The sequence below is a fragment of the Cuculus canorus genome, chromosome 23, assembly GCF_017976375.1.
Source record: "Cuculus canorus isolate bCucCan1 chromosome 23, bCucCan1.pri, whole genome shotgun sequence".
Lineage (NCBI taxonomy): Eukaryota > Metazoa > Chordata > Aves > Cuculiformes > Cuculidae > Cuculus > Cuculus canorus.
The window spans coordinates 7,773,676-7,793,442 of NC_071423.1; the positions used below are offsets into that span (position 1 = coordinate 7,773,676).

The following is a 19,767-nucleotide window of genomic DNA, read 5'->3' on the forward strand; positions in this document are numbered from 1 at the left end:
GGAAGAATCAAACCCTGCATGCTGAAGGATCTAATCTTTGGGAAAGTCGTCTGTATTAGAGAGCCTGTATCTGCCAACCATCCTTTCACTCCCCTTACAGATGCCCTCACCCTCACAGCAGCATGCAAGATTTTGCCATCACACAGAACACTTACATCCATAGTCTTTTTTTTCCCATTCTGTTATCTTTCTTCCCAAAAAATGTTGGTTTTTTTTTTTTTTAAGTTTTGCTGCAAACACATAATTTCTTTATACAATTTAACCAAGCCTTTGGAGGATACTTATTTCAAGCAGTTAACACCTGACCCCAATTTTTGTGGGTAATTAGTGAGCTAGATAACCACACAAAGTGGGTAATTATTTAGTACCCAAGGGTACCGTACAAGAGGGTAGAGGCTGGCGATGTTAACAAAAGCACATTTCTAATTATTGTATCTATACTGGTGATGTTTTAAGAATGGTTACTCCATCTAATGATCCATGATAAATCAGTAAACTATTTTGCTTGCCTTAGCATAGGCGCGTGGTCTAACCAAGGGCAGGACGTGAGGGCAAAGCAAACTGAAGCCCCAACTTCGGAATACGCACAGGCGTCTGGAGAAGTGAGAGGCACCCAGCGGGAGGAGAAAGCAAGACTGGAAGTGTCTGCTCTAGAACAGCAGCAGCAGAGCCTAAGAGCCATCACTAGAGGTAACAGGTTGGTTGGGATGACTTGAAAAGCCCCTGCAGGAAGAAGCCTCTAGAGCGTTCCTCAGGGTCTGCTTCTTGCTTAAGTGACGTGGCTCCACTGATGGACCTCTGTATGCAACAATAACCTTAATCATGTTTTCACCGAGTTCAGTCTTATTGAAAACCGCTTTGAAGGCTGCACAAGTGAGGCATTTTGTGTTTGTGGAAGGTCAGGGCTGAAATGCAAGAGAGTAGAACTGGTGGAGAAAAAAACCCCCTGTATTTGATGTATTTCAATTATCTGCCATCTCCAATATTTACATTGCAAAAAACCACATTTCCCCATGGAAAATATTGACTCCTCAGTAGATTTTCTCATAGAATGATAAAATAGTTTGGGTTGGAAGGGACCTTAAAAATCATCTAGTTCCAGCCCCCCTGCCATGGGCAGCAACATGTCCCACTAGATCAGGCTGCCCAAGGCCCATCCAACCTGGCCTTTTCTACAAGTCTAAGAAGAAGGAAGAGATGGGAATTATTTTGAAACAGATACAAAATAAGAAAGAATCGACCACGAAATAAAATGGTTTCGGTCATCAGAACCCTGTGAAAAGAAGTGTTCTGCTGCAAACAGATCCATAATCTCATACACAGCAGTCACTAATCACTGACCACTGTTCGCAGCATTACACACACACTTAAGAATATCTTCAAACCAAGACATTACGCTCACTGGAAAAACGCTTTCCTTTTTCAATCGCTTTTATAAATCATCACTACCATCCGGACACTTCATTTACTAGACTCCAGTAATCTTGTTTTTCAAAGACCTCAATTCCAAAACCTAAGGATCTCCAGGCGGGCACAAAAAAGATAGAGGTGTCATTCTCTTTTGATCATAGCCATGGATTTAACTGAGCTTGCTGCTTTGGGATCATTCAAGCCAGGCATTACAGAAGGAAACACAAACGGCAACATCACCTGGCACCGTGACTACCAGGTATTTGAAATTGTTGGCCTGAAAATCGTTTTCATGTTTAAAAACGGGCCAAAGCTCTGCAGCCCTTTCAGTCCTGAGCATACCTGTTTGTATTACCAATGCGAACAGGTTAAAAAGGACAAAACCCCCCAAATTTCAGCTTTAGGGATAAGTTCAGAGCAGCTATGAGGAAGACACTTGTTCACTCTGAACTGCACCAGAAGACTGAAGCTTCTTTCATGTGCCACAGGCCATCTAACCATCCAGCAACTTATAACATTTGGCTGCTACCATGCTGAGGTGGGTATAAATAAACCGGTATCCCTAATCTTCTTAGGGACCTGGTTTGCAGGAAAAGTCCTTGCAGAAATGGAGTGAGAGGAAGTTTGCAGAGAGAAGCTGGAAAACAGAAAGGAAGAATGAATTTAGTCACAGGCACAGGTTCAAAGGAAGAAGAGGCCCTTGTAAGTGCACAGTTATAGCAGAGAGCAGAGTGGAGACCTTTGTTGCTACATTTTTCTGTGACAAAATTGGAGAGAGTGATTCGAAGGAGAAGACACATAGCAGAAAGGATGCTCAGCTACAGATGAAGCTTTAGGGGCTTCAGCATTAACTATATAAACTATTGACTACTCAATAACTTCACCCTAGACAAATTAGACAGACATCATTTAGGAAATGTAAAATAACAGTTCTACCTCAGCTGTATGGGCAGCATGTATGATTATATGTGAGAATAGTTTATGAATGAATACAATTTATTCAGCGGAGTAAAAAGCACTTTCTAATGCAAATGTAGAACTCTAATGATGTGAGGAAAGGTACTAGTTCATAGGGTGGGCACATCCATGGAAAGCAAAGTTGGACAAAGGTGTCACAATTTGGGCACTACCAGAACAGAGCTCTACCAAGTGAGGAGTTTGACAGCCAGAAGCTTCTAATTTGAACCTCACTGGTTTGTATATCATTGTCCAATTCCACATCAAGTCAGTGATAAAAACACTTCACCTCTTCCTACCTTGCTTCCCCACGTATAGAACCATCACAACAATTCTTACCTTTCCTTGGAGTGGTTTGAGGTCCTTGGAAGAAAGCTGCTATGTCCACATTACTTTTGTTATCTTCATCTCATACCCTGTTAGTCAACAGAGAATGGAGTGTGGTTGAAGATCACGTAAATTTCCTTTCATCTCCAACAATTCCTTTAAACCTGACTCACCTACTGACTTTCACTTCCAAACCCAAGAAGGCATCTGTTATCAAAATACCTCACCCAAGCACTGTCCGGACAGCAACACAGCTTAGAAAGTTGTTGCTGCGTTTTCTCTCCATCCCTCCATTCTGCTAACAGGTTTCTCAAAGCCTTTTGAGCACCAACCACATCAATCCCTGGATAATGGAGAACGATTAAAATAATAAGGTGAGAAAGCCATAAACCAACTCTATTCCAAGGCGAGTGGAGCAAGAGCAAAATGAGGCAGTGCTGTTCACCTCCTGGTGAAAGGGCCTGGAATTCCATACCAGTTGGTGCCCTTAACGAGAACAAAATTTTGGGAAATGGGAAGAGTTCAAGGAAAGGTCAGTGGATGTAACAGAGAAAGGTTACAGAGATTAATTCATCTGATATCAAAGAAGGAGTATGAGAAGAGAGAATGCAGTACCTAGAGTTATGTGCATCTTGTCTATGGGGAGTTAACAATTGGCCCTTATCCATGGGTTCTCCTATACATACCAGATTTATCTGAACTCTGAAACTCAAGGGGAAATGCAGATTTACGTGGATGAAGTCAGGCAAAAAAAGTATTCCATCGACTCCTGCATGATTTGCCATTTCCGTATCACATAAAGCACCTGAAACCCCTCTTATTTCACATGTTTTCAAATAAGACTCAATTCTCTTAAAAGAGAACAAAATCTCCAAGAACCTCACTAAAATTTCAGATAAATCTAACCTTTTTTGAGCTGCTGCCATCATTTCTTAAGATCTGAGGCTTCACACTGGGAGCCTGACAAATGGTAAAATATTTCAGTTGCTAAGAGATGAGCTGTATTAATATGTTAACCTACAAGGGTGCTACAAAACTTTCTGTCTGGTCAACGTTTAATGCTTTTTAAAATTTACTAGAAATTTCAATAGAGTCATTGCACAGAACGATGGTGTCTCTCAACCAACTCTTTCTTTTTCTTTCTGAAAAAGCCAGTAGAAATAATATACGTTGAGGCTAGAATCTAAACTGCTGAACCTAGATTCAACCTCAGAAACGTGCATAAAGTTTAGGGACATTTGGGGAATCTGATCTTGCAGGAAAAGTAGAAAATTAAATGAAAATTAGAAATCCACGCAATTAAAAGCAGAGCTAGAATGAATCATATTCCAATAGGCAAGAAGTGCTAGGGTCACTCAGTAAAAAAGAAACAGGTTAGAGGGCAGAGTTTGCAGCCTGCAGTCCCCAGATCTATTCCCATCTCCCCCATGAATTCACTGTGGACCCTCAGACCTGCCTCCACTTCCCATTTCCCCCTACGTAAAACCAACACAAACAGGTAACATAACTATCACACATAAGGAGTTGTGACTCTGAGCCTTAATCAACACTGGTGAAGAGCCCCGAGAGATCACAGGGACATGAAGAACCTCAAAGCACCATCCTTAAACATCCCCCAGATCTCCAGTCAGATTCTCAGCCTTTTTCACCAGCACTGGCTTCCTTTATAAGGAGGGGGTGGAATTATTTCAAAGATAAAACAAAGAAACAAATGTTCTTCAGGTTTTCCAGCACTCCAGCTACAGCCTGCAGTTGACCCAATTAAAAACCAAACAACACGTGAGGGCATATATCAACAAAATAATACTTGTCTCAGCCACTGCTTAAGAATTAATCCAAAAGGTAAGACACCATAGAATCTTCTACCACTCATTGGTGGGCCCAAGCCACGGACCCCTGCAGAGAAAGAGGGCAGAAGCTGGCACGCAACGAGCCTGAGGAATCTTGAATTGGTGGTGATGACAATGGACAGGATTCAAAAGCCCTGTTCCTATTCCCACTCTTGCCACTCAACGTGCTAAGTGTCTTGGGCAAGCCTCTCCATCTCTTCGCGCTGCTTCTTCTGCCTGCCTTTTCTAGTTTGACTGCAAGCTCCTGGGGACAGGGAGTCTCTCCTCACAGGGTGTCTACAGGATGCCAAGCCATTTAGGTATTGCTGTCAAAGAAATAACAGGCTTGGGCACTTTAACACAGGCAAAGGCTGAATGCAAGTCTGGTCGCCCCCACCTCTTGTGAAACCAGACACAGAGATCTTAATATACCGTAACTTGTTTTCCATTGCTTCACTGGTGTTGAGAGCGTATCAAAAATGAGAAAGTCACATATCAAGAGGCATGAGACAGACAGCATGAATGTCAGAACATGAGGAAGATGCAGCAACCTCTGAGGACTTACGGTTGGCCCATCAGATACTGCTCAGTCTCTGCATGCCAGAAATAGCAGCGGGACGCAAGTGCAGCAGCCAGTCTCCCTGGTCCTGGTGCCAGTCTGTGCTTCTGCATCACTTAACGTTGCAGTGCAGGCTCTAGTACACCCAAAATTTAAATTTAGCTGGTTTTATAATGCAAAAAGACAGTGTAGCATTTTCATAAGATACAAAATGAAGAAAACAAACAGAACAATCTGAATACTAGATTATTATTATAAGGTTTTTTTTAATTAGGATTTTTGAAGGGTAATAGCAGCCTTTTCAAGCAGATTTTGTTTGTATAGAAGTCGTATTGGATTATAAATACTGTCAATTTGAACTCTGCACCGCTACAGAATGTATTTGTCAGCATGGAAGTAGTCATGGAGTCATAGAAGGGTTTGGGTTGGGAGGGACCTTAAAGCCCATCCAGTTGCCATGGGCAAGGACACCTCCCACTGGATCAGGGGCTCCAAGCCCCATCCAACCTGGCCTGGAACCCCTCCAGGGATGGGGCAGCCACCACTGCTCTGGGCAGCCTGGGCCAGGGCCTCCCCACGCTCACAGGAAAACTTTTCTTCCTAAGTTTTCATCTCAATCTTCCCTCTTTCAGCTGAAAACCATTCCCACATGTCCCATCCCTGCCCTCCCTGATCCAGAGCCCCTCCCCAGCTTTCCTGCAGCCCCTTTCAGGACTGGAAGCTGCTCTAAGGTCTCCCCGGAGCCTTCTGATCTCCAGGCTAAACAACCCGTACTCTCTCAGCCTGTCCTCATACGAAACATTTCATAGAGGTTTACAGTGTGCTTTCCCTGTAATTCCAATAACTGCCTGTGAACAAGTCACATATGAGCAACTTCTCTGTCTTTATAATACTTCTTACGAGGAACAAGGACCTCTATTTTATAGACAGCGAATAAAATCAAAGAAATAGAACTGACTCATCCCCCGTGCCATAGGGACCATGTAGCAGGATTTCAGGGCCTGCACCACTGGCTTAATAAAAAACAACCCTGTTCCACTGTAATGGTAGAGCCTGTGCACAGCCTTCGCCCCATTAATAATAAAGCAAGACAGGCCCCATGAGCTGAATATGAACAAGAATCCCTCACAGTAACTTACAAAGGTAATTCTCCTGGTGTCTAAGAGAAATCTGAACTCCTGTTTCCCAGGAAGAACTCCTGCCAGTCATGACGGCAAATACCTATTCCCTGGGTGCCTGCGACTGCAGAGAACCACGATTCTGACCCTGATGCCCAGAGAAACCCCTCCCAAACCAGCTCACACCTGGGGTGATTTAGTAGCAGCACTTAATTCTTACGATTTGACCCATGCAGGTCATGCTATGACAGGCTGTCCACATGGAACCAACTGCACCAGCAGGTCCCAAGCCATTATTTGGTCACTTTCCTGCTTAATTGCCATTTTTAATTACTTGCATAGTAACAACAAAAAGTCAATCTAGTAACGGAAATCCATTCTTTGAGCAACTTCTGCCCTTCTTCTTAGAGATAAACTATTGCTACATAAGCCATTCCTGATTAACATTCAGCCCTCACGGGAACTCCACTGCCTGTCTACTGAGTTCATCGCCCATGTCTTCTTTTCTTCAACTCACAACTCAAGTCCCTAAAAAGTAAGGGCAAAGAGATCCCTTATTTTATCATTACAAGATGACAGCACTTTTTCCCTCGTTATTTTCTCTCAGGAAGATATATTAGCACGACATGTGCTCCTCCATGCGGTGGGATTTCTTAAATAAAAACCGTATGTTACATACGTACGGACTTGGAACCAGAGCTGCATTAGCCTATTAACTATCCACATTTGCTTCAGATTTGGCCGGTCACCTAGAAAACCTGCCAAGACCTTTCTGGCAGACTTTTCCCAACAGTTCCAGGAAAACATGGAATATTCAAAGAATTTTAGGGCCTCCCAGCTCTGTTTGTCACCACTCTCCTTGCCCACTTAAAATGAAATCACAGGCAAATTGCTCTAATGCCCTATTAAAGATTTAAAAATGGCCTTCTCCACAGCAGAGTATCTGAGGACAAGTGTGCGTTGATATATAATGCAAAATCTACATCAATACGTAATGCAATGTGGCAGGAGGCAGACCGAGGGCTTCACAATGAGCAAAGGAGCCGAGATTTTGAACTTCCCAGGTGAATTTTGTCCTGTTTACAGCTTTTAAAGCTCCTATGGATACTCAAGGCAAAAAAGAGATTCATTTTGTCTTCATCGTTAATCAAGCAAATTCCCATTGAGGTTGCAGGCCTGTGTCATCCAAGGAGCAAACAAGAATATGAGCAGCTCCGTCAGGATCCACCACCTCCATGGGTCTCAAGGTACTGCTTGAGCAATGGAAGTTGTTAAAGCTTTGCTTGAGTCCCCTTGCCCAGGGTTTGTTTGTAGGTTAAGTTTGAGATGACCAAATGATGTGATTGCATAACCAAATTTCAGAGTAGGATTAATGGAAACAGCAACTGGAAGCATTTTATTTGCAACCTAATCCAGGGTCTAACTCATTTTAAAGCTGTAGCAGGACAAAGACAAAAACCCTGCTGTCATTTGCATGAACTCTTACTGCTAACTAAAAGCAAAAATCGGCCCATTTCACTTGCACAGCTTCCTCTGGTCTTTAAATGCAAGAGAAGCACGCTTTAAATTATTTGAAGAGGGGTTTTCACTACACAGAAAAAGCCTCCCTGTGACTTCAGATGTCAAGTAGTCTTCCTTAATTCCTAGCATTAATTTATGGATTAAACATTTAACCTTTGACTTCAAAATGGATTGAGAGTTCCTCACACCTGAGTGCTGACAGACCTCCCCCCCCACACACATCCCAGGTGCCGCACAGAATTTCTTGATTCAGTTTTGGTGCAGGACTGACTCTCTGTACAACTCTCAGACAGTCTGTTAGGCTTTCACCTCGCATCCTATTAGTCTAAAAAGTGATCATGAACGTCTCTCTGCTCCAGATAAACTTTTCTGGCTCTTCAACTCATTAGTACTGTTGCTTTGCAGTTTACTACTCACAGGCATGTGACAAACATATACAAACCTACACATATATAATGTCAGACAGCATCAAGACAGAATGTCTTATGAGATCCTCATCTCTTCTAAAATACCCAGCAGACCACTGGTGGGCACAGCTCCCAAGAGGCTGTATGCAGCTTGCAATGAGACTGTGGATACCTATGTAGTAATTAAAAATTGTCCCTCTATTGGACTAGAAACAAAACAGAGCATCAATATTCAAGAAGCATTTGGACAACTCCCTCAGACACATGGTGTGGACTTTGGGGTTGTGGTGTGGGCTACAAGGTTGTCCTATGCAGGAACGGGCGTTAGACTTGATGATCCTTGTGGGTCTCTTCCAGCCCAGGGCATTCTATGACCCTATGATCACAGAACCCCTTGCTCTAGGAATTCCACCAGAAGAGTATGGTTATCCCCCTCTACGACCGAAGAAGACTACAGTTCTTTAATTCTGATGCTCTGTCACCAGGAGCCACATTTTGAAATGTGGCCACCAACATAGGGCCCTTGTGGATTCATTACAGCATTGCAATTATAGATCACTGACCAGCGACTTCTATCCTAGAACCTACAAACAGACATGATTCAGTGGTCTGACTGCGTCTGTACGAACACAGCAAGCAGTGTAAACTGATTGTTTATTTCCACTAAGACGTGTCAATAACTGTTCTCATATAAAAATGAAAGGAATGAAATAACTTACGGTCCTTATAAAATAAATTCTCCTTTCACATTTCAGAAGTTACTGGAAGGGCGATTTCCAAATCCAACTCAAACCACAAGTTCTGCAGCAGAGAGCAATTGTGTCTTGCCTTCTTCCCTTCCCATTTCCTTCCTCTTTTTCCATCTCTTCCTTATTTTTTTTTTTTTTTACAAAATCTTGTCCTCTAAATCTAACAACCTCATTTATGAAAGGAAATGGAAAGCCAAGGGGAAGCTGTGGCATCACACAGACTACAAACCCCGCTACGGCAAACCACTCTCTGATGCCACAACTGCTATTCCTTGTCAGAAGAGGTGAGAGGCCACTTCAAACACAAGAAAAACAAACTTTAAAATAAACCCACATCAGTGGCATTAATCCGGGAATGGGTTTGACCTGCTGTTTACAATTCCTTAAATCTCCCTTAAGCCAAGGAACACAAAGGCTCTGCCTACACTCTTCAGGAGATTCCCTGCAGTGACCCCAGATCTAGTACCAACCTCAGCTGCCGCAACCACCAATCTCCAGCAAGTAGTGTTTGGAAGTGCCAGCTCAGGCTTCCAGGAGGCAGGACTGTTGCTAGTGCAGCACCACATCTAAGCTCATCACGTTCCACAGCAGCCACTGACTGCCTGAACATATATGTATGAGATGCCCTTGCCTGGTAAAGATCAGCTCTAACCTCACACTGAAAAGTGGGTGTGAAAGCAGCACCAGGTGTGACCCTCCTCACTGTTTCTCTAATTTTATTACTTCTGGTAACACCAGGGTTCCAAGAAACCTACTTAATGAGGAAGAAAAAGGTCACAACACATGTTTAGATGGAGAAGTTCAATCCAACTGACCTGGCTTTTGTACACAGCCCTTCCAATGATACTGTGCCTAGCCTTGGTAAGTCATTCACCTTCCTCTGCTTTCATTTCTGGAGTGGCCACGTAATCCTTTCCCACAGCACGTGGTAACTGTAAGGAGCTGGAGGTGGACTGTGCCATTGGATAATTATTTCTAACACTGCCGTACTGCAGTTATTCAGTATGCAAGCCCAGCGAAGTACAAATATCCATCAGCCCTTCACTTTTATTAGTCAGCAGCAAACTAAGTGATTAATCCTTTGCAGGAGACAGATATAGACTGTGTCAGGATCCAGACTTCGCTAACATACCTTTTCCAACAGTGATAAGTTTTAGCAGCTTTGGATAATGAGAGCCGTCCTTTCCACTGGTTCTTCCCTGGTCTTGAATTGCCGCACTTCATCCTAAACGGTGAAAGGAAGTCTTAACTCAGTTCTGAAGTTATCACAATGAATTACCATAAGTCTCTATATATTTATTAAAAACATAAGTATCTCATCTGTTCTAGACTTGGAAACTTCCCATCAACCTCTAACAGCAATTAGGTCCATTTTTTTTTTTTTTTAATTAAACACTGGTGGAAAAGAATCACTTTTTAAAACATTTTCAGTTTGTCACCATTTCACTCACTGCATGTCTCCTTGCACTCACTTTGTGAAACTGAGAATCTCTCAGTCTACCTCCTCTTTCTTTATTTTCATGGTAACATCAATTCACTTTTCCTTTCAGGTGGGAATGGTGCCACTATATAAGTATATATAAACAGAAAGAGGGGAGATTGAGATGAGATCTTAGGCAGAACTGTTTTGTTGTGAGGGTGGGGAGGCCCTGGCCCAGGGTGCCCAGAGCAGTGGTGGCTGCCCCATCCCTGGAGGGGTTCAAGGCCAGGTTGGATGGGCCTTGGAGCCCCTGATCCAGTGGGAGGTGTCCCTGCCCATGGCAGTGGGGGGTTGGAACTGGATGGGCTTTGAGATCTCTTCCAACCCAAACCATTCTACGATTCTATATCAATTTCAGATATCTCCATGCACGGGATCATATTTGCTGGCACCTTTTTGAGCCACTCCTCCTCTCCTCAATTTGGCAGTACAGTTCCCATGCTGCACGCCTTACTGTCTTTGGTCCCCAAATAGACACATTGCTCATACAAACTTCACATCAGCATTAGATAGTTTATCCACTCCATATTTATAATAGAATCAAACCCTAAGATGCTCATAAATCTTCCATTCATGGCTTGAGATTTGTATCTGTAGTGGATCTAGGAAGATCATGCAGCAAGGTCTATGTGTCTATCGAGAATTCAATGAGGAGAAAACAAAAGGAAAAACAGATCTGTCTTTACAAGCCATTTGCCTGACCGGTCAAGGCTTTTTTGGACATTGACAGTTGCACATGTAAAAAATGGCCCATTCACAAAAATATTCTTACACTACAATTTACACATCCTTGTTAATTATAAATGACTCAATCCTGACATTCTGTTAACACATTATGAAAGCCATAATGAAACCTTATGAGCTGCATGTCACACCTGTAACAAAGACGAGCTTACAGAAATCACAGTCTTGTCATCAGACCCTGGCAAGGGGTGGAAGGAAAAGTGGCAGCAGCGTGACTCACACTTGAAGCAGACTTAACCTCAATGACCCAAGAATCTTAGAATGGTTTGGGTTGGAAGGGAACTTAAAGATCATTCAGTTCCACCCCCTGCCATGGGCAGGGACACCTCCCACTGGATCAGGGGCTCCAAGCCCCATCCAACCTGGCCTGGAACCCCTCCAGGGACGGGGCAGCCACCACTGCTCTGGACAACCTGGGCCAAGGCCTCACCATTCTCACAATAAAACATTTCTCCCTAAGATCTCACCTCAATCTCCTGTTTTTCAGCTTAAAATCACTCCTCTTTATCCTATTCCTATTCCCTCTCCTCAGCTTTCCTGTAGCCCCATTTATCTACTGGAAGGATGCTCTAAGGGCAAGGGAGAACCCTGCACAACATTTGCTCCTCTGTGGCACAAATGTGGCTACCTGAATGTGGGATCCAACAAAAGCATATATGGAAAATAAAAGTCAAGGAGTCTATATTGTTTACACCTACACTGCTCTTAAACAGTACTCTTAAAGTGGTCTGGACTGTCGTTGGCTTTTTTCTTAGAAAAGAAACAGTGGTTGTACCTTGAGAGCTGGCTCTGGCAGGATCCCTGCAGCCATGGGTAAGGCCCCCACCTCTGGCCAGCAGCTCTGTCCCCAGACAGACAACTTCATCCTCAGCATCTCCCACCTGCTTTTAAGAAAATAATTGTTTGGAGTATTTCTAGCCAGTGGTGTCTCATTTGCAGTACATCTCAGACACTCTTGGATCACCTGTCTGAAGAGGAAGCTGTTTTCTATGAACTGCAGAAGGAAGCAAGGAGAGGCGGTGGTAAGGAGGAGCCACTACATATAACACAGAATGCAGACTTTCAACTGCTTTCCCTATCTGCCCCAGAAACCTGATTCTTGAACTTATTTAACCAAGAAACAGGGCCATGACATTGTACAAAGAGACTAATTTCACTCTATCGCACGGTGAAAAAAAAAATTTTGCCTCTAACACGCACAAAAAGAACTTCCTTCTTCAGTAATTAACAATTTCCAAAGGAGAGAGTAGCAGCATTTCTGAGGTCTGGGCTTTGAATCCATGTAATGAAATTGTCTTATTTTTAACTGTCTGAGCAGCTTTCAAGCAGAAGCGTGTTATAAGTCATATTAATTTGTGCAGTACCCTATCATCATCATAATTTAGCTCACAAGGTTGCTGTGCTTGGAATTCCAGTTATGACATGAATTCTATACATTTTATACAGATTTATAAATGGCATCAATAGAACACTTAGGGCCTTATTCATTAAACAATGAGTCATTCTGGCATTCCATTCTATTTCATTCCAGTTCTTACAAAACTTTTATGTACAAATTGACTGTATTTAATGCATCTGATTTAGCAGAGAAGTGTTGCAGCATAGTTTCAGCTGGGTGTGGAAACAGATGAAAGGCATTGTTTAAAAGAAAAAAAAAATCCCTCTAACGGAGAAAGTTTCAGCCTCCTTTCCAAAGGAAGAATATTCAAGTCCAGGAAAAACCCTTTGCTTCAGCTTTGTCACCATCACAGGCTGGCCCTCTCCAAGGAGAGCTTTGAGGCAGCACAACAGAATTAGCAGAAGATGCTTAAGGTGTCATGGGCAATCACGTACCGATTTTGTGGACAAGGAGAGCTCCTTCTTAGAATCACAGGATAGTTTGGGTTGTAAGGGACATCAAAGATCATCTAGTTCCAAACCCCCTACCTTCTTCAGAACTGTTAGGGTGCCACTTTTCACAAGAATCAGAGCCACGTGCGGGCTGAGAACCAAAAGAAAATTTTGTGCTGGTGCACTACTGCAAATATTTCCTTGCTACTAGGCAAACCTGGTAAAAAATATTTCTGAATACCATGCTTGAGCAGCAATTCTTGATGGATAATTTTAGAGGTACAGTACAAAAGGCTTGAATCACAGAATGGTTTGGGTTGGAGGAGACCTTAACGCCCACCCAGTTCCAACCCCGCCCTCACAGGAAAACATTTCTGCCTAAAATCTCATCTCAATCTCCCCTCTTGCCGCTTAAACCCATTACCCCTGGCCTATCTCTGGCCTCCCTGATCAAGAGCCCCTCCCCAGCTTTCCTGGAGCCCCTTTCAGCACTGGAAGCCGCTCTATGGTCTCCCCAGAGCCTTCTTTTCTCCAGGCTGAACAACCCCAACCCCCTCAGACTGTCGTCGTATGGGAGGTGCTCCAGCCCTCAGATCATCTCTGTTCCAACAGTTTCGTGTCCTTCCTGTGCTGAAGACTTGAGAACTGGACGCAGGGCTCCAGGTGAGGTCTTACCTGACTTACATCAGCATGCAGCTTACGACTGGCACCAGCAAAATACTAACAGTGCAGGACAACATATGAATCCCCTAATGACCTAGGGCCTTCCTACAGACTGGTTATATGTATGTGTGTGCACATGTTTTTAAATGAGAATTGAGTAGAAAATAAGAAGATTTATCCACAGTTAGACCTGTCACCTATCTTTGAGGAATTGCATCTCTATCACAAACACTGGCTAGCAGTGTGACTACACAGCCAAATACAGGACCGTTGTTTGGTAAATTCTAGCTTAACCTAGGCAGAGCACATAAAATTAGCAGTGAAGTCATACGGTATGGATTATAGCATGCTCCAGCAACTGGAGTACAAAGTCTTTAGGGACATGCTGGTTACCAGCCAGTGAGAATCTGTTTGAACTGTTCTAATTATTTCGTTCAAGCCAGTTAATCCAGGTAAATTGGCATATGCCACACTGTTCTCCACTTCATAGTTTGGACATCTCAGCATATATCAATATTTTACCTTCTCTTTGTCCTTTCAACCTTCTTCCCGACTGCACTGGGTATATGGCTGCAATTTCTGTAAAGCTTGCTGGGACAGAAGAGTCTTGGAAGTCACTGCTCCTCTATCCAATCTGATTTGGATTAGAAAACAGTCTCAGAAGCTGTTTCGGAGAAAGAAGGCATAGATACACAAATCTACCTAACACAAACAAGCACGCTAGCTGCCTTTTCATAGAATCATAGAATAGTTTGGATTGGAAGGGACCTTAAAGATCATCCAGTTCCAACCCACCTGCCACAGGACACCTCCCACTGGATCAGGCTGTCCAAGGCCCCATCCAACCTGGCCTTGAACACCTCCAGGGATGGGGCAGCCACAAGTTCCCTGGGAAAGCTGTTCCAGTGCCTCACCACTCTCATAGTGAAGAAATTCCTCCGTATGTCTAGTGTAACTCTGCCCCTCTTCAGTTTATACCCATTGCCCCTCATCCTATCACTACAAACCTTTGTCAACAGTCCCTTCCCAGCTTTCTTGTAGCCCCTTCAGGTACTGGAAGGTCTCTGCAAATTCTCCACAGAGCCTTCTCTTCTCCAGGCTGAATAACCCCAATTCTCTCAGCTTGTCCTCGTATGGGAGGTGTTCCAGCCCTCAGATCATTGCATCATTGCATCTCTATCACAAACACTGTGATAGATCATCTTTTTTCATTGGAAACCATTCTGAGGCATCATGATTTCTAGGATTCTTGTAGTTTTCTTCTTTACGTATACAAGCATCACTGCCTATTTTTGCTCTTTATCCTTAATAAGTCACAGCAAATTTGGAATCTATTTCACTACATATTCTTGTACATTAGGACACTCTCTACCCAGCAATCACCATGCCAAGAAAAGCATAATGCTATCTCCACCCATTGTCCATAAGGGAGAATAGGGATGCGTGCTTAAGTAAATTGTACCATCTCATTTTCATTAACTCTCTCACCACGTATTTCTAGTACTTCACTTTATGTTGCAGACTTAAAGAGTCAAATACAAGACCAAAGTTTACATTTCATTATCGTAGAACAAACAATTTTCTGGGAGGTGGATTGTTTCTTCTTCATTGTACATTCCAGTGGAAACGTTTTCTGAACAACAGTTGCTCTCTCTGCCACTATTCACAGGCTTAAATGAATAAAAACTGGGAATAGAACAGTAATGGAAAACAAGGAAAATAGGACACTTTCGTCCCTTCATTGTCCAAGCTGAGAGAAACAAAACTGGCAATTAAAGGAATCGTGCAAGGCAAGCCACCTTCCTTTTGCTTCCTCCTCTTTTAATCTACGGCTCATGTGTTGCTCCTTTACTCACTGCGAAAGGTCCACAATTGTAACACTGCCACGTTCTCCTGGAAATCTATTTAAATGGCATATGATAGAAGGCATATGATAGAAGCTTAATTACATAGAGGGCATATGGAAGGCATATGATAGAAGGACATATGGAAGGCATATGATAGAAGGGCATACGAGGACATATGATGGCAGTCTAATTAATTGACAATACATTCCTCTCATCAGGGGGAGAGTTGGAATGCTATTTTGTTCAGAAGAAAAATATGCACACTGAATTATGCTTATTGTCAGCTTCAACGTACCACTGACCATTCTCCTTTTGAATTATTACTCCTTGTTCTTTGGAGCAAGATAGATAATTTGATTTACATACCAGACAATTAACATACTTCACGTAAAGTGAAGTATGATAGCTACAACTGTGTGCGTTAGTATAAATAACTGCTATTTTTTAACCTTCTTAAGTTCCCTTATGTGTGTACAAAGCAGATCTAAAATGCTTTACAAATCCATGCATTTGTAAAGCTGTTCCTAAAGAAGTACCAAATAGGTAAAAAAAAAAAAAAAAAAATCAACCCTCATGGAACAGCTCAACATTGGATCAGAGTCAATGCAAATTGTGGACTTACAGACGAGAATTTGCACTTCCATCTGCAAAAAGATTTATGGGGGGGGAAATAAGGTATTGCCGAAAATGTGCCAAAAAGATTCTTCCTTTTAACTACCTGCATATGTTTAATGCATGTGCCTTCATGAAATACAGAAGCAGCATTGTGTTAGCCCGGATACTTGCCTTGTCCTAAGGAATCGTGAAGTTATAAACCACGGTAGTGGTATCTGTAACCTCTTTGAAAACAAGATGAAATAAAATCCCACTAATCCACTCTTTGAATAACTAATAATTAGGCATTGGGTAACACCCGAGAAACCAAGAGTTTCTCTTCGCACTCATTAAGCAAGGATTTGCAGATATTAAAAAGTTTTTAAGTGTCATTTTAGCAGCAGAACACTTTTCTGGGTTATTTAGATACATTTAAATATCATATTTCACACTTTTAGATTAGCCTAATGAAATGAAGCCTATGCCTACGCTTTACTTTTATTTGCTAACTTGGACTCGAGTCCAGAGAAGGCCATGAAGATGATCCAAGAGCTGGAGCACCTCCCATACGAGGACAGGCTGAGAGTCGGGGTTGTTCAGCCTGGAGAAGAGAAGGCTCCAGGGAGACCTTAGAGCGGCTTCCAGCACTGAAAAGGGCTTCAGGAAAGCTGGGCAGGGGCTCTTGATCAGGGAGGGCAGGGATAGGATTAGGAATAATGGTTTTCAGCTGAAAGAGGGGAGATTGAGATGAGATCTTAGGAAGAGCTGTTTTGCTGTGAGGGTGGGGAGGCCCTTGTCCAGGTTGCCCAGAGCAGTGGTGGCTGCCCCATCCCTGGAGGGGTTCCAGGCCAGGTTGGATGGGGCTCGGAGCCCCTGAGCCAGCGGGAGGTGTCCCTGTTCATAGCAGGGGGTGGAACGGGATGGGCTTTAAGGTCCCTCCCAACCCAAACCCTTCTATAATTCTAACTTAGAAAGCTGACCCTCTAGCAAGCTGTCTCTGTTATTTCCGGGGACTCAAAAACTCTTGCCAGAATCAATCACATAAACAGTCCAAAGATGCAAGACAGCTCATGTTTTGGGCTTTGATTGAGCAGCAGGGCCACTAGCTGCATCCAGGCTGCCCCAAAGCCCCAACACTGCCAACATGAAATCTTGACTCTTGTGTTCAAATATCATCAGATAAATGCCAGTTTCCAAGAAATTTAGTTAAGCAAACAGAACTGAGGATTTAAAGAGCAGCCAGTTATATTTGGTATGTTCCCTGCATTTTAGGCATGTCAGACACAGGAGAAACATCGTATTTTGCCCAGAATTGCTGGCTCATCATATCCCCATTCTCCACACAGCTCCTCTGCAAAACCTGGGGTGTCTCCACAGCTCCTTAACCCAAAGTGCTGTGTGGAAGAAGCAAACCACCTCTATTGGATGCATCCAGAAGCATCAGCCCTTGAAACACCTGATGTAACTGTACAAGCCTAGGAAAATAGCCCTTACTCATCCCTATTTTCACTGACTGCAATCTCTAATGGATACTCCCGAAGAACAGCTCTCCAGAGGACTATGTAGATTTAGGTACTTTCACAAAACCCCTTCCAGCCTTTATCTGGAAGCATCAGCACCAACCTCCTACACTTCCTGAGAGACAACGAGTGTGCCAGGTCTCACACTGCAACTGGGCACAGCCTTGTTTAACTCCTCGTGTAGAAGTAACCAAACCAGTCAAAGACAAATGGTGAGGGAAACCTGCTTACATATCTCAATTACAGATGCAGACAGAATGTTTTTCATGTTACCTTTGGAGATTTCTGATGGTGACCGTGAAGGCAATAACATTGATATGTTGCCATCATGCTTTTTAGGAATGTTACACATCACACTGCCCAAATGCTATTAAAGGAAGACAAGCATTACCAGTCCACTGAATCTGCTAAACACTCAATAATATAGCACCAATAAGTAAAAAATGCTAATGGAACGAACATTTCTGAAGTTCTAAAGATGCAGAAGGAAAGAAAAGGTTTTCTAGTTCACCTTACCTGCTTTTACCTCTTCCACGTGTCCAGCGCAAACATTGCTGAGGAATTGTGGTCACTCATCACGCCGTTCTGTGCAAGACCCAAGGAAAGCTAGGAGGTTGTACAGTTATCTCCCTTGGTGTAATTCTAAACTATACAACCTACTACCTCAACCTGGATGCATGCAGTCAAAAACGCTGGAAGCTACCCACCACTTCCCAGCCAACAGAATGTCAGGGTTTTAAAAGTCCTCAAAATTCTCAGTGCTCTAATTTAGAAGTAATAAAAGTTGTACTAGTGAAAAGATACCAAACCCAAATGCAGCTCTCCACACTGCGTATGTTAATAGATAAAACACAATAAGCCATAGTTATTACTGCTGGATATAGGCAACATCATGGGCCATGGCTAAAAAAAATACTCTCCCCCCGTTCACAGCAGATGCATCCGTACTGCAGCACACAATATACACACAAATTTTATAAAGCACTTAAAGAAGGTTTAGGATTAAATTTGCCCTAACACGTCCTTTTTGAACACATATAACACTGCCTTTGGAAGATCCCCCTTGGCTCCTGAACGTTTAAAGGATGATCTTTTTGACAAGGCCTTATAGCAGCGTTTCAGTAATTCAAGGGAATACAGAAAGGCCGGGGAGGGGCTCTTGATCAGGGAGAGCAGGGACAGGGCAAGGGGGTATGGTTTTCAGTTGAAAGAGGGGAGATTGAGATGAGATCTTGGGCAGAAATGTTTTGCTGTGAGGGTGGGGAGGCCCTGGCCCAGGGTGCCCAGAGCAGTGGTGGCTGCCCCATCCCTGGAGGGGTTCCAGGTCAGGTTGGATGGGGCTTGGAGCCCCTGATCCAGTGGGAGGTGTCCCTGCCCATGGCAGTGGGGGGTTGGAACTGGATGGGCTTTAAGATCCCCTCCAACTCAAACCATTCTACAATTCTATGATTGCAGAATTGGGATTAGGAGAAGAACTGCAAAAAGGGTAGAAAGTTTTAAGTGAATTTCACCCTAGCATCAATCCCTTGCTAAGATTAATGAGTTCAGGAATGCAACACTGAGCCTCTCTCAGCAGGCAGAACAAGACTGTGTTCCCTTAACAAGGAACACATTGCATTTTTAACTTGTAGCAGCTCACAGTCAAACAACCAGGATGTTATCATTGTGACTCATTCCCATTACCCACCAAGGTATTACTTAAAGCAGTACACTGCCTATTATGGCTTACAAACAGGGATTAGCATCTTAAAATACGCCAGTGCAGACAGTGGACTGAATCAGTCCCAAGATCCTGCCTCTCAGGTGAATGCATCCTCAGGCACAGCAGCTCCGTGCTGGAAGGGGATTACAAGGGAATCAAACCCGATGAATGAATGCTGAGCTGTGCTGAATTGATGGCATCTTGGTTGTTTCTATTTTCTTGGGATAAAGAAGTATTGCTGATAATGAAAAAGCCAGTGCCCTACCTTTACATTCAAAGCCTGACTAGAAATAAAGGAGGAAAGTGAGAAATAATACCTCTTTTCAGAATTCAGCTATTTGAAAAAACAATCTTTCTGCAAGGTTTAAAGGTACATGATGTTGATACCATCAGTGGAATTTCTAATGACTTCATAGTCTGTAAAGTTTACTTTGACCTGATAGGTTCTGTGGAAATACAACATGTTATTTTAGTTAACAGCAGAGCACAGTGCCCTAACAGTGGAGTCAC

The 19,767-nt window shown here is 43.1% G+C and overlaps 1 long non-coding RNA gene across 1 annotated transcript in view; it reads right to left on the reverse strand.

Annotated features, from left to right (window-relative positions):
- Positions 1-915: 915 nt before the first annotated feature.
- Positions 916-19,767, reverse strand: part of LOC128854356 (uncharacterized) — a 155,622-nt gene continuing 136,770 nt past the window's right edge. The window contains exons 11-16 of the long non-coding RNA XR_008453397.1: positions 14,117-14,228; positions 11,877-11,985; positions 10,010-10,102; positions 5,089-5,218; positions 2,707-2,783; positions 916-2,047 (exon numbers count right to left, since the gene is read on the reverse strand). This is a non-coding gene — a long non-coding RNA (uncharacterized LOC128854356). The remainder of the gene's footprint in view (positions 2,048-2,706; positions 2,784-5,088; positions 5,219-10,009; positions 10,103-11,876; positions 11,986-14,116; positions 14,229-19,767) is intronic.